Here is a 13,672-nt window from a genome sequence, read left to right as displayed (position 1 = left end):
TCTTCAAGTTTCCTTTACCTTTATCTTTTTTATCTGAATTATAAAACATGACACTGTTTTCCAGGAGGGCTACTTTTGCCCTAGGGCAAATGGGTGGAGATGTCTATGTCAACTGGAAGAGAAAGGCTTTGCCTCTTTCCAGGGATAAGTTACTTGAAACTGAAAATCCAGAATCATGTGTTTCTCTTGCTGCTCCAGGACTTTACTTTTAGCATTGAGAGGTGGGAAATTGTATTTTTTTCCCAATCTAATATTTACATATTTAGCTTTTTTTGCAACTATAAATTACAGTCACGCCCAGCAGGGTGTGGCTTAGCGGTTGAGCATCGACCTAGGATCCAGGAGATCGGGGTTCGATTCCCGGTCAGGGCACATGCCAGGGTTGCGGGCTAGGCAGCCGATCAATGACTCTCTCATCATTGATGTTTCTCTCTCTCTCCCCTCCTTTCCTCTCTCTGAAATCAATAAAAATATGTTTAAAAAAAAATTACAGTCACTAGTGCTCCTTTATAGTGTGTAATTCTTTATAGTGTGTTCAACTAAATAATAAGCAAACACAGCATAGGTCAGTTTAAAAGAAATCTCAGTATTTCATGGTGTAATTTGCAAAAGAGGGAAAAAGTTTTGGGGCCACACCTTGGAAATAAATATCGAGTAACCATAAAAATAGCCAGCCATTTTCCAGGTATTAGGGAGGTTCATGCATGGTCTCAGGCAGAGGGTCAGAGTTCCTCTTTCAAATACCCCAGCTCTGCCAGTGACATATCTTTTCTCAACTGTGCATCTTCCCAAAACATGCAATCAGCACCCTGCTGTTTCACGAGTCCCTGTTGAATACAGCAAATGTATGTAAAAAGTTACATACAGAAGTGATCCTGTATCTATAAAACAGAGAAATAGGGTGATAGTCTCCTAATTTAACTCTGTGTTTACAGGACTTACTCTGGCCAGTGAGAGCACTCTTTTTGGTCCTCCGCACTGGACTGCAGAAGCTTTCACAAATCAAATGGGTTGTAATCCCGCTGTCTCAACACTCAGGGTACTGCTTTTTGCAGTCTCCAAAAAGGCTGAAGCCAATTCACTTTTTGAGAATCTTAAAAATCGAAAGATACCTTCCTGATAGATTTTGTCTAAGAAAGGGCACGTTCTGTCTATTGGGGGGTCATCCTTCCAATATCTGAATTCATTCACTGTACAGAGATAAAGCAGTCTCTTCACAGTCTTTTACAATTGGCTGTGTCAACATAAGAAACATTCAAATCTGTGAAGAATTTTTGTGAGTTTATTTGAGCCAAACTGTTGACAATTGCCAGGAAGCAAAAATTTCAATGGGTTGAGATAATGCTCCAGAGAATGGCAGTTTTGCACCTTATTTTATACATTACAATCAGAAGAGGAGACTATGTGGGTTACATGCAATCCATTGGTGCTGGATTGGGGAGGCAGGAGAAAGCAAAGGGGGGAATCTCTGGAATTGGATAAAAATCCATATTTCTTTTACTTAGGTGGGTATAATATAGCTAACAATCAACAATTAACTCAACAATGAGGGGATCTGTGGTCTCTGTACAGTGGTGCCTGTGCTTTGAGGGAATCCAGAAAAAGGAAAATTACTTTGACATTTCAAAGATATGTTATCGTAGATGCAAAAAGACAACAGACAGGCTCAGTTAAGGTAAAGATTGACCTTTGTCAGGGAAGATTCCAGCCTAGGACATGACTACCCACCATAAACCACTTTTAGTTTGAAAGTTTTCATTTCGGTCCATCCTTTGTGGTTCCTTTAGGTCTCTTGAGTTTGCAAGACCACCACACAGGTCTTCCTTGAGTAGGCAGGTTAGCATGTGGCCCCTTTTCATTCACAGCTTTATCACATTGAGGTCCTGGTGACTGCCACTCATAGCACTGCCTATACTTTGATTTCTTGTGGGCTCCTTTTTAAAAGGTGTCTTTTCACCTGGCAAAGGCTCTTGTTAGGTGATGTTGGAGAACTGGACAATACAAGTATTTTCAATGAAGTTACTTTAGCATGAAGTACATCGATTTTTCCTTGTGCTTCTTTTAGCTGTTTTTCTGCTGTTGCCTGCTTGACATTTGCTTTTCTCACTATCTTACGAGCTTCATCAAATAGACTAGCTGTGAGTTCCTCCAATTCCTGTCAAACTTGATCTCATACTTCAGAAAGCCTCTCACATTCTTAATCTTTTAACTTCAGTTCCCTCTGAGCTTTTGCAAGTTTTTCTTTTAATCTTTCATAGCCCTTTTCTCTGACTTCCAAACAGATGGGCTTCGTAAACAGGACAGGCTATTAGTACTCAACCCGAAAATATCATCACTGACATCATAAGCTTCTGTTGTAGAAGCACCCTGCAAAACCCTCTCTGCACTATAGCTGTCCTTTCTCATAGTTAATTTAGTTGGCAGCTGTTATACCAGAGGTAGAACAAAGTGCTGGATCTGTAACATAGATGCCAGTGAAGTAGTCTGCTTCTGAGCTTCCGATTCATTCGTGCCAAGAAGGTCTGGAGAAGTGGGTGAAGCAAGGTTTACTTCATGGAAACCTTCCAACGGGTCATTAGCCAGAGCAAAAGCCTCATCATAAGATACCTTGATGAACCCATGGAGACCACTGCCTGCACTCAGAGATGCTCACAGGACCACATAGAGCTCACCAGAGCAGAAAGAGGTGGGGAGGACATTGGGTTTACCCACTATACTTAGCTGGGGTGGGGCTCACTCTGGGATATTGTATTTTTTACATGAGTCTGAAGTCACTGGGTCTGTAACTTAAATTCTTCACCAAACCCCATGTTAATCAAGAGATCAGCATGCATCTTTCCAGAAAAAAAAAAGAAAGAAAGACTGGAAAAAATGTGACAAGTTAGGAGCTACAGGAATTAGTGGAAAGTAAATATTCTCTTCAGAAATGGATAATTTTGGAAGGAAAAGTTAAGCAAAATAAAGGAAAAAATAGTCAAAGAGAAAGACTGCAATTTGAAATATACAATTTAAACTTGAAATTAAATTACTGGTATCCATGATTATTATTTTAAAAATATTTCTCATAATGTTACCGAACTCAGGTTCGCCTGCCTACCCCATTGGAAGCCAAACTCCTAACACAGGTCTTGGTGAAAAAGGAAGGAGGTTTATTCCAGTGCCTGCATCTTGAGAAAATGAGGGATTTTTCCCAGTCCTCAAAAACCCATTTTCAGATCTCAGTGCAGACAGAGGATTTTATGAGGGAGAGGGAAAGCAGAACAAAGAGATCAGGGGAAAGGGGCCGTAGACATGCAGGCAGTGTAACTACTGGCCCTGATATGGATTCTCGTGGTCAGAGTCCCACAGTTAGCCACCTGGTTGAATTCCTGTGTTTGGGCAGTCTGCATTAACCAGTGCCTTGAAGGTCAGGCTGCTCCTTAGGTTCATACAGGAACTGAAACTCCTGAATTATAAAGTATACTAAAAAAACTTTTAACATGCAAGCTCTAGCTTCAAGAGTACAATACAGTAAAACCTCAATATAATGGACTAATTCAGGTGAGGGGGTATCTGTTGAAGTCAAAAGTCCATTATATAATAAAGTACATTTTCTGACTGCTTATGTTAAAAAATTGACAAATTCATTAGTTTACCTGTTTTTACTTATTTAAACATGATTGTGTAATTAAAATTAAGTATGTATAAAAAGTTTAATTTCACAGAAAAGTTTTTTATATGCATTACAGTAACTTAAAATTGATACTTAATTTGTCTAGTAAATGCGTGAATTCACCAGTCACCACAAGTAAACAATTACACACAGCTGGGGCATGGCTTAGCTCACGTTAGAACATTGGTCAGTAGGAGTTAAAAACTGCTGCAGAAAGTCATGCCACTGGACAACAGAATCAATTATTGGTCGTGATGCAGTGTGATCATGTGCTAATCATTTGCCAAGCATTGTTTAGGGGTGGTGACTCTTGAATTGAAATATGTAGACTATAGTTGTAGATATGTAAAATTTATTTATGTTGGTGAAATTACTACAGTGTTTTTTCCAACATATGGCCTTTTAACTAAAACCTGTTCAAAATAACAGTGAATTAATAACAAAAAAAAACCTTGCTAATTTAGTTACAAGGAAATCTTGGTTAAAAGCATTTTAAAATTAACAGGATGTTAATTTTCACATATACAGACCAGAAATTTTGTCCATTAAATTTAAAGACCCTTAAATCGAGGTCCACAAAATCAAGAGTTGACAGTATCAGGTTAGAGTAACAGGCTGGGTTTAACATTTACTAAGATTAGGATGGGTAGCTTTATATGAGTGTAGTGTATTCATTCTTGTTACAATAAGTTATTTCAAATATACAGAAAGTCATGAATTTATATAATTAACATTTCTGCACCCACTTCCCAAATTATCAAATCTTAATATCTTATCAAATTTGTTTATTTTTTAAAATAATACAATAGTGTAATATCATCTTTCTTGATTAAAAATTTATAAATAAGAATGAACTGTAAGGCATGAAATATATCCTTAACATACTTTCACTTCCCACAAGCTTCAGTAATTAATCATGGCATTGTTTGCTCCTATCCTCAATCAATTGATTAAAGTTGGTTAAAACGGGGGAAAAAACCATCACCATCCTTGACAAATGCACAAGAGAAGTAAACAAATGGTTCAACCTGAAGACGGGCATGGGAGGAGGGGGTGGAATTGAACTTTCTAGATTAATTAGTATGACTTTATGAATAATCACAGAACTTTTGCTTTATGAAAAATGAATAACCTCAAGCCATATTAATTGTTTTCTGTGAAAAACTCCAAGCATTTAACGAAAGGGCAAAGGTTAGAAAGAAAATAAAAAAAACCTCCTTTTTTCCTCTGAATTTTAGTAATATTTTGGAATGAAATACCAATTTAAAGTCTAATTTTCTCTGGATCAAGAGTTTTACAGTAGTTCTACCTTATCCATGGTTTTGCTCTCTGTGGTTTCAGTTACTGGCAGTCAACTGCAGTCCAAACATACTAAATAGAAAATCCCAGAAATAAACAATTCATGGTTATAAATTGTGCACTGTCCTGAGTATCGTGATAAAATCTCCGATTGCACTTTGTCCCACCTGGAATGTAAATCATCTCTTTGTCCAGTGTCTCTGCCCATTAGTCACTTAGTAGCCACCTCAGTTATCAAATCACTTATCAGATTGAGAGAGGGAGAGAGAAAGAAACCACATTCCCATAACTTTTATTATAGTATATTGTTATAATTGTTCTATTTTATAACCAGTTATTGTTGTTAATCTAGTACCATGCTTAATTTATAAATTAAACTTTATCATAGGTAGGTATCTATAAAAAACAACAACATTATATATAGGGTTCAGCACTCCCCAGTTTCAGGCATCCACAGGGGGTCTTGTGGATAAGAGCAAACTACTATACTGAGAAGGTATTTGCTATCTATTTTTCTGGTGATCCATGGTGTAATATTTTGCCTGCTGTTAGGTATCTCCCTCATGGAACAAAAATAGCAGAGCTGTCCTTGAGAAATGCTTTTTGATAATAACAATGCACCCTCCTGCACCCTCCACTGTAACTCCTTATTATTCCCTCAGCATTTTCCAACACTTTCTGCATCAACCAACCCAGCCAATGCCTGTGGATTCTCTGAAAGTTTCCTTCTCCAGACAAATGGTTCGCAAGACTCCCTGACACCACCTGTAAACACCTATTGTTTTCTGGTCCTGAAGCAGGATGAGTAATTAAAATGTGGTTTTATTTGAAAATGTAGTAACTATAAAGAACATTTCAAGTTTTAAATATTATCTATGATTTCAACAACTTCCCAATCCTTACCTTCTCCTTAATGCTTAATATCCAGTCTTCATGTTATCTCCTATCTCATCCTAACTCTACAGCCCTGTCATTGTGGCATCTGTTTCCTTGACTAAAAATCAAGTAATAACTTTAATTCCTTCTTTTCATAGTATGTAAAATATATAAGAATCAAAGTCAAATTGCTCTCTTGGTCATACTCTCTGTTACAAAATGACTGAGCCAATCCTATCCCCTTGTTTATTTTAGTTTGTGAAGTTGTTTTGGAAAATGTATCTTCAGACTGCTCTTCAATACTAAAAACAGAGCAACTTGGCTGGGCCTGGCATGTTTGGAATTTGGAAGGAGATAAGAATCCAAGCTGTCTTCTGGCCACTTTTGTTCTATGGACCCTTGGAAGGTTTGGATGGCTGGCAAGGGTTGGAAAGGCCCACCCAGTTATGTGCTACATTGTTCTGCCTTTCATTTCTCTTCTATAGATTGGCCACTAGAAAGGCCACAGTTATCTAGACTCATGGCCAAAATGTGCTGGGTATTGTTAGAAAGGAAATATCCTCACCATTTGCTGTCCTTGCCCTCCCCTAACGCCATTTCCTTCCTTTAGAAGCTCAAAAGACCCTGTCAGAATGGTTATCATCAAGAAGTCAACAAATAACAAGTGCTGGCGAGGATATGGAGAAAAGGAAACCCTCATGCAATGCTGGTGTGAATGCAGATTGGTGCAGTCACTGTGGAAAGCAGTATGGAGTTATCTCAAAAAATTAAAAATGGAACTGCCTTATGACCCAGCAATTCTACTTCTGGGAATATATCCAAAGAAACCTGAAACAGTAATTTAAAAGAATATATGCACCCCTACGCTCATTGCAGCGTTATTTGTAATAGCTAAGATATGGAAGCAGCCCTTGTGCCCATCAGTAGATGAGTGGATAAAAAAGCTGTGGTACATTTACGCAGTGGACTACTACTCTGCCATAAAAAGAAGGAAATCTTGCCTTTTGTGACAGGACCTGGAGAGTATTATGCTAACTAAAATAAGCCAGTCAGACAAAGACAAATACCATGTGATTTCAGTTTTATGTGGAATCTAATGAACAAAATAAACTAACAGTGGAGACAGATTCATGGATGCAGAGAACAGACTAACAGCTGTGAGAGGGGAAGGATTTGAGGTCTGGGTGAGAAGGGTGAAGGGATTAAGCAAGGTAAAAAAGAAAGATTCATGGACATAGACATCAGTATGGTAAATTGCCAGAGGGAAGGAGGCTGGGGGTGGGGGAGAAGAAGCAGTTAAATGGGGAATAAATGTTGATGGAAGAAGACTTGACTTGGGGTGGTAAACACACAATACAATATACAGATAACGTATTATAGAATTGTATACCTGAAACATATATATTTTTATTAACCAATGTCACCCCAATAAATTCAATTTAATAAAAAGAAGCTCAAAGGGCTATTTTTAAATAATAGTTAATAAGCTTAAAATTTTACTAACTGGAAATACTGGTTGTGAGAGTGTTTGTCCTAGGGTAAGTTTAATCATTTTAGGTAAAATCAAATAACTTCCAGTTGGAAGTAGAAAGGAATGACTTCTCTTATGGCATCCGTGGAATTCTGATCTAAAGCAATTATTTTATTCTAATCATCAAGGTAAAGTTTTCTCAGCCCCCATCTCTTATACTCCCAAGTATGTATCATATTCTATACTCAGTCTTGCTTCTGGGTTATATTTCTATTTGAAATCTGCCATGGCCTTCTTTATTTGAATACCTCAAAATAGTCTTTGAAAGTCTTAAAGGCTAGAACTACACAAAATAGAAAGATCTGAGAGTGAAGAAATAAGTATATGTGTTCTACAGGATGCTTAGAAACTAGCTCATGGGGAAATGTAAAAATAAACTGTATTTTATTGAGTGTCTACTATGTTCCAAGCACTGTAGTAGAAGTTTCCATGTTACTGTATTTACTCTTCACAATGACTCTATAAAGTAAGTATTATATCCACTTTACAAATAGGAAACTGAATTTCAGAAAGAATCAAGTGTATTGTCCAAAGTCATAGATCTTTTAAGTCAAGATCTAGACCCAGGACTTTATGATGCTGGCCTTTATGATCACAACATGTATATGAGCCTTATTAGTTCACATAATGCCTCTCTTCAACCACGCTCAGGAAATATTTATTGAGTATGTATTATATGATCTTGACTGTACTAGTAAATTATGGAATAAACAATCTATACAATTTATACCCTGCTCTCAATAGCTTTAGTATGAATATATTCCATTTTTCTAAGTCAGAGCCAGTAATCATAAAAAATTGGATGGGAGGACAGGGGGAGGTACAGAGAGAAATTCAATCAATATGTTAGAAAAGGAGGATCTTGATGAGCTGTTAGAGACATGGGAAATCTCATGGAAAAGGGCTAATTAAATTAATCTCCTTAATGGGCCTTATCATTTTATCTACATTCACTTTGCCCTTTACCTTCTTTCATAGAAAGTTCAATGTCAGAGTGGGACAGTCCTCTAAAAGCAACTGCAGCTCAATCCTCTCATTACACAGATGAGGCCCCTCCAGCCCAAAGAGTAAGCAACTCAGTAACGTTTACCCAGCTAAAGGGAATCAAACTTGGGCTTTGGACCTGTTCCTTGTCCAATTTTATGCTTCTTCCATATGCTATAGTGCCAGACATTCTTAACATTCATTAATTCATTCTTCAAGAAATATTAAGTCCCAAGTATGTTCTAGAGACTGAGACAGATACTGGGGAATTAACAGGGAACATACTAGGTGTGGTCCCTGCCTTCCAGGGCTTATATTTTGGTAACGATTCTCACACCCATCTGCCACATAGCTAATAATAAAGGCACAGAAAAGAGATACAGAACATTTGTGTCTCCTTCCTGAAGTTTAAGTGACAGTTCTGTGAGTATTAGTCTTTTCTCATATAAATGTTTCCTTTTAACTCTCTGAATTCCATGACTTGTCTATGCTAGAGGAAGATGAGAAGGAATTGTTTAGATCAGTGGTTCTCACACTTCAAAATCATTTGGAAGACCTGTTAAAAAAAAAGACAGATTGTTAGGCTCTACCCCAGAGTTTGTGATACAGAATAGGTCAGGGCTGTGCCCCAAGAATTTGCGTTTCTAACAATTTCTTGATGATGCTGATGCTGGTGTGGGGACCACACTTAGAGAACCACTGGTTTACACCACCCGCAGAATGATCAGTCTCCTACATGAAACTCAGGACAAAGTAGATGGCTCTTATCATCTCTTACTGGTGGTGATGAGGCTTGTTGTCCTGATTTTACACGAGGAAGCTGAGGCAAGTGAAAAAGTAATGGCTTGTCCAGGAACAGCTGTGTGTCTCCTGACTGATAATGAATGCAAGAGGTCAGCTTTCTCCAAGCAAATTGAAAAGGTGTTACAAAAACTAATACTTAGATCCTTATGGAATATTCCCATCTGAGAAGTGTTAAAAAAAACTGATGAACTCATTCTTTCCAACCTGATTCTTGAACTACAACAATTAATTTTTGTAATCCCTACTCTCAGTGGTTACACTCATTTCGATGAGAAACAGAGTGGTTAGTGAAGAATGATTTAGACTGAGGGTCAAGAGACCCACATTCTGGTCCAGGCATAGGCACTGGGTATTTAAACTGGCCGAATTAAAGTAACTGGGTTCACTTCCTTCATCTGTGAATTGAATGATTGGAAAGATGCAGTCTAAAATTTCATAAAGCTCCACCATTTTACAATTCCTTCTTGTTTCCCAGGTTATGAACGGACTAACAAATGGACTAAAAGGACGGGTGGAGCCGCAAGTGATAAAGCTCTAAGTGCCAGAGTCTCTTCTGAAAATAGACTGAGAGAGAGCCTCATCATCTCACAGCTGAACCTGCAGCTCAGCAGGGCAATGACTGAAATTCTGCTCTCTTGAAGCTGATCAGATTATTCACTGTTTACACTGATAAAGGAAAAGTGTTCTGGTCCCCTGGCAGCACATTTGTACCTGCTCTAAAAAGCAGGCTATTGTTGTGATCCAGTTACAAACAGGAACAACAATAATCTACGTAGGAACACCATGCTTCATGTGAAAATAACATTTACCAAAGAAATGCGAGCCACAAAACCCACCTAAGTAGCTCATTTTATTCAGTCAAGGTTAACTGAATGCCAAGGGATGGGAGAGGGAAAGGCATATGGCTTGCCAACTCAGCAAAGCTTAAAAACCAGCAGCGATGCACCAACTTAAATGTATATGAATTTCTGTGCTTACGCAGAAAAGAATTTAATATTCCCAAAGCTGAAGAAGCCAACCAAGGACATAACTGATTGATGTAAATGTTTTTAATTCCAGCCAGACAAAAACCAGAAGAAATATAGTGAGGTGCTAAAAGATAGGGATTCCTATCCCCCATGTATCGCCACATATTAGAAACAAGCTCAGAGGACATGTAAAATGAACATGAGTTTTCTGGGCATTTGCAGGAATAGACCAAATCGGCAAATAACTACCAAATCAGTCCTACACAATCTTTTTAGGGCCATCTTGAGCCACTGCTGTTGAACTTCATTCATTTGATCCTGATGAGACCCAAATCCCCTTTAAATGGAGTGGTTGCACTTCCAACAGCTCTTCCCACTTCTCCTGCACAGAATCTTACTCCGTTTTACACCTGATGATCTTTCTGACACAGTACTGTCCCTGCCTGTTAGCTCCACTCACAAAACAATCCAAATTAGGAATGAGCCCTGTGGCCTTCAAGAAGTGATGGGCCGTAACTTCTGCAGCCACTTCAGGCTTTGCCTACTTTCCCGTCAAGGATCCAGGAATTTTTCAGAAACCAAAATAAAGCCTGAAGCACACAAAGCTATAAATCAGGATCAGGAAACAAGGTCATGCATTCAACAGTACATGATCCAAAAGCATGCTGTGCCAAATTGGCAGTTAGTCACTTAAGTTGACATAATATGTACTTGGGCTCACACTTTATTTTTACCATTTGCCCTTATTGCCTTCTCCTTCCTGGGAATTTCCTTCCAGCTTAATAGCTTCCTACATGCTTGCCTTTGTTTGATAATCATTTGAAGACACTGCTTTAAAATCATCTTTCTCCCTTTCTCCTTTATCTCTACAGAACAGCAAGGCACCTCCAGAGCTATCTGTGCTGAGGTAGGTGATTAACTAGCTCATAGATTGTCCTGTATTAGCATCAGCATTGTCTTCTTAGCCACACCACATGTGAGTGGTGATGAAGGAAGGGAGAGATACAAATTGAAGGAATTGCTTAAATAAAAAGCATTATTAACTGAGAGGGGAGACCAATAATACAAAACATTTGCTTTCATAAAAAAAGAATTACTGTGGAGAGAAAAAACGGGAGCTTGAGTAAAGTTTTATATGAATTCATACCTCAAAAGTTATATATAATTACAGTATACCCTTCTCTTTACTCATGCTAATATGTTTAAATTGAATTTCAACCAAAGAATTTTTCAAAATGCTTTCAACCTAGCATATCCTAAAAGGCACAGCACTGTGGAGGCTCTTTATGGGTTTCTATTGTCTAATCCTTCTGGAATAATCTCCTAGCTAGATTGGACAAAGCCCTTCAGCAGCAGCAACAAAAATCTAACAACTATGCCACACTTCCAGCAGCCTCTAGGAAATGAATGCAAAATATTTGTCTCCTGGCAAAGCTCCATGCCCCTGAAATGAAGTAATTTATTTGCAGGCCATCCTGCCTTCTGCCATGCTGGCTTCAAATACCAGATAGCACATGACTTATCATCCCACCCCACACAGGCATCCTACTGGTGAGCCTGAGCAGCACACAGCTGGATTTTGCTGGAGAGCCACATCTACCATGTAGGAGACTATCATAATTGATCTCTATATGTTCATCATTTGCAGATAAAAGATAACAAATGAACATGCAGACTTCCCATAAAGTCTCACTGGTATTGAGGACCCTTTAAACACAGCCAGCAGTTCATAAAGAGAGCAACAAGAATGACTTGGATGTTAATGGACAGACTAATGAATATATAATACAGGAATCATTGGGTTCTAAAAGAAAACTCATCTGAGCTAAGACATTGACATGCTAGACACTTTGACCAAGATACCTGACCTCTCTAAGCCTCAATTAGCTGAACAGTAAAACTGAATGAAGCAAAAACCTTGATAAAAATTAGATGTTGGATTTAATTTACTGTGATGAGCTTTCAGGATTAATTTACAATTCCGAAGAGAACACTCAAAACACAAAGCAAAGATCAAAAGTGCCAGTACAGGAGTGAGTTGTATCACTTTAGCTGTCAAACATATTATACAGTCTCTTAAATCAGCCTTCGTAGCATTCTATTAATGTAAAGCACACTACATAACGGCAATTTAAATATTTTATATTGGAAATACGGTGTGCTATGTAGTTTTAAGGAGAGGAGGTTTAAATTTTATTTAGCTCCCTACATGATCTAAAAATAATACCTTTTCCTAGAAATTGTTTTAAAGAAAACCTACTCTGTATGTTTCAGTTACAGGGAAAGGCTTACCAAGTGCTCTGAGTTCCAAAGAAAATTAACATAGACTGTAGGGGGTAATGAGAACTTTTACACTTCTAAGTTATGTAATTAGTTCCTGAGTACTCAAGAATATTTAAAATGCAAATTGCTGATTGGAATGGGGGCAAAAATGAAGTACAAAAAGGATAGACTAAGATACCACTTAGTAACCCAGTGAACACTGATGGAATGGGGGGGAGGGGGGATTCTACCTTTTCACGCTTCAAGCACTTAAGATTTTAAGGAGCAGGTGAAAAAAATGTTTTTTCCTCTGATTTTACAAATAGATACAGGGTCCTTGACTCCCTTTTCTTTATTCAAAATCTGAAATGACCTCAAGTAAACCAGGCTTCCACCTTTATCACCACTATCTATACATGTCTCCACTCCAATGTCTACACATATCCAATATATGTCTCCACTCCAGACACTTTCGGGATCCAAATTTCTGTCCAACTTTTCCCAAATTTTTGAAAAATCCTTAGAAATTGTGTCTATTTTCCCCACACCTAATACCATTATACGTCCCTGTTTGGGACAGTTCCAACTGATGCCTGTTGTTCTGGGGCAATCATTAATAGTGAGTACTTCCTTTCACACTCACAGAGTCCAATTGGAAAGATAACTTACATGGTCGCTGTATCCACATTCTCCACCTCCCCCACTCCACCCACCCCAGCAGTCAGACTGCTGAAATAATCTATTAACGGGACTTCCAATCTCCATGTTGTCCTTTCCTTCCTCTAATTCACTCAGCACACCATTCATGCCAGGTGATTTTTATAAAGTAAAAATTTAATAAGGTCTCTCCCCTGCTTCATTGGATTTGCCTGCTTCCAGAAAAAAATTTAGAGTACTAAAATTCATCCATGATTTGACTTCATTCAGTATATCTCCCATTACACGTTTGTTGAATTAAACAATATTAGAACTTCCTTGTTAATAATAATAATGCAAACTTAGAGTTAGTTTTACCAGACTTAAGTGTTAAAGAATCAATATTGTAGGTTCTGACCAACTTATTTTCTTGTAAAAGAGGAATATAGGAATTCCGGGACATTATAGTCCCCAGTAGTTGTGTTTCAAAAAACTGTCAGTCTTTTTGTATTTCTAAACAACTTTATGTTTTGAATGTACTAGGGGAGATTTCTATTTAAAATAGCCCTGTAGAAAATCCTTCTCAATGACAAGTATTCTCTTATAATGTATATTTTCTGTTTGTTAACTTCTCATTTTCATAAGTTTTCTAACTCTTTC

At 37.9% G+C, this 13,672-nt stretch overlaps 1 protein-coding gene and 1 pseudogene across 2 annotated transcripts in view; both read right to left on the bottom strand.

Annotated features, from left to right (window-relative positions):
• LHFPL6 (LHFPL tetraspan subfamily member 6) overlaps positions 1 to 13,672 on the bottom strand; it is a 244,234-nt gene that overhangs the window by 158,866 nt on the left and 71,696 nt on the right. The window lies entirely within an intron of this gene.
• Positions 769 to 13,183, bottom strand: LOC107536984 (rab-3A-interacting protein-like; annotated as a pseudogene).

This window comes from Miniopterus natalensis, chromosome 2 (assembly GCF_054644295.1).
Source record: "Miniopterus natalensis isolate mMinNat1 chromosome 2, mMinNat1.hap1, whole genome shotgun sequence".
In the NCBI taxonomy this organism is placed as follows: Eukaryota; Metazoa; Chordata; class Mammalia; order Chiroptera; family Miniopteridae; genus Miniopterus; species Miniopterus natalensis.
The sequence above is the reverse complement of the archived record's forward strand: the minus strand, read 5'-3'. Positions and strand labels throughout refer to the sequence as shown.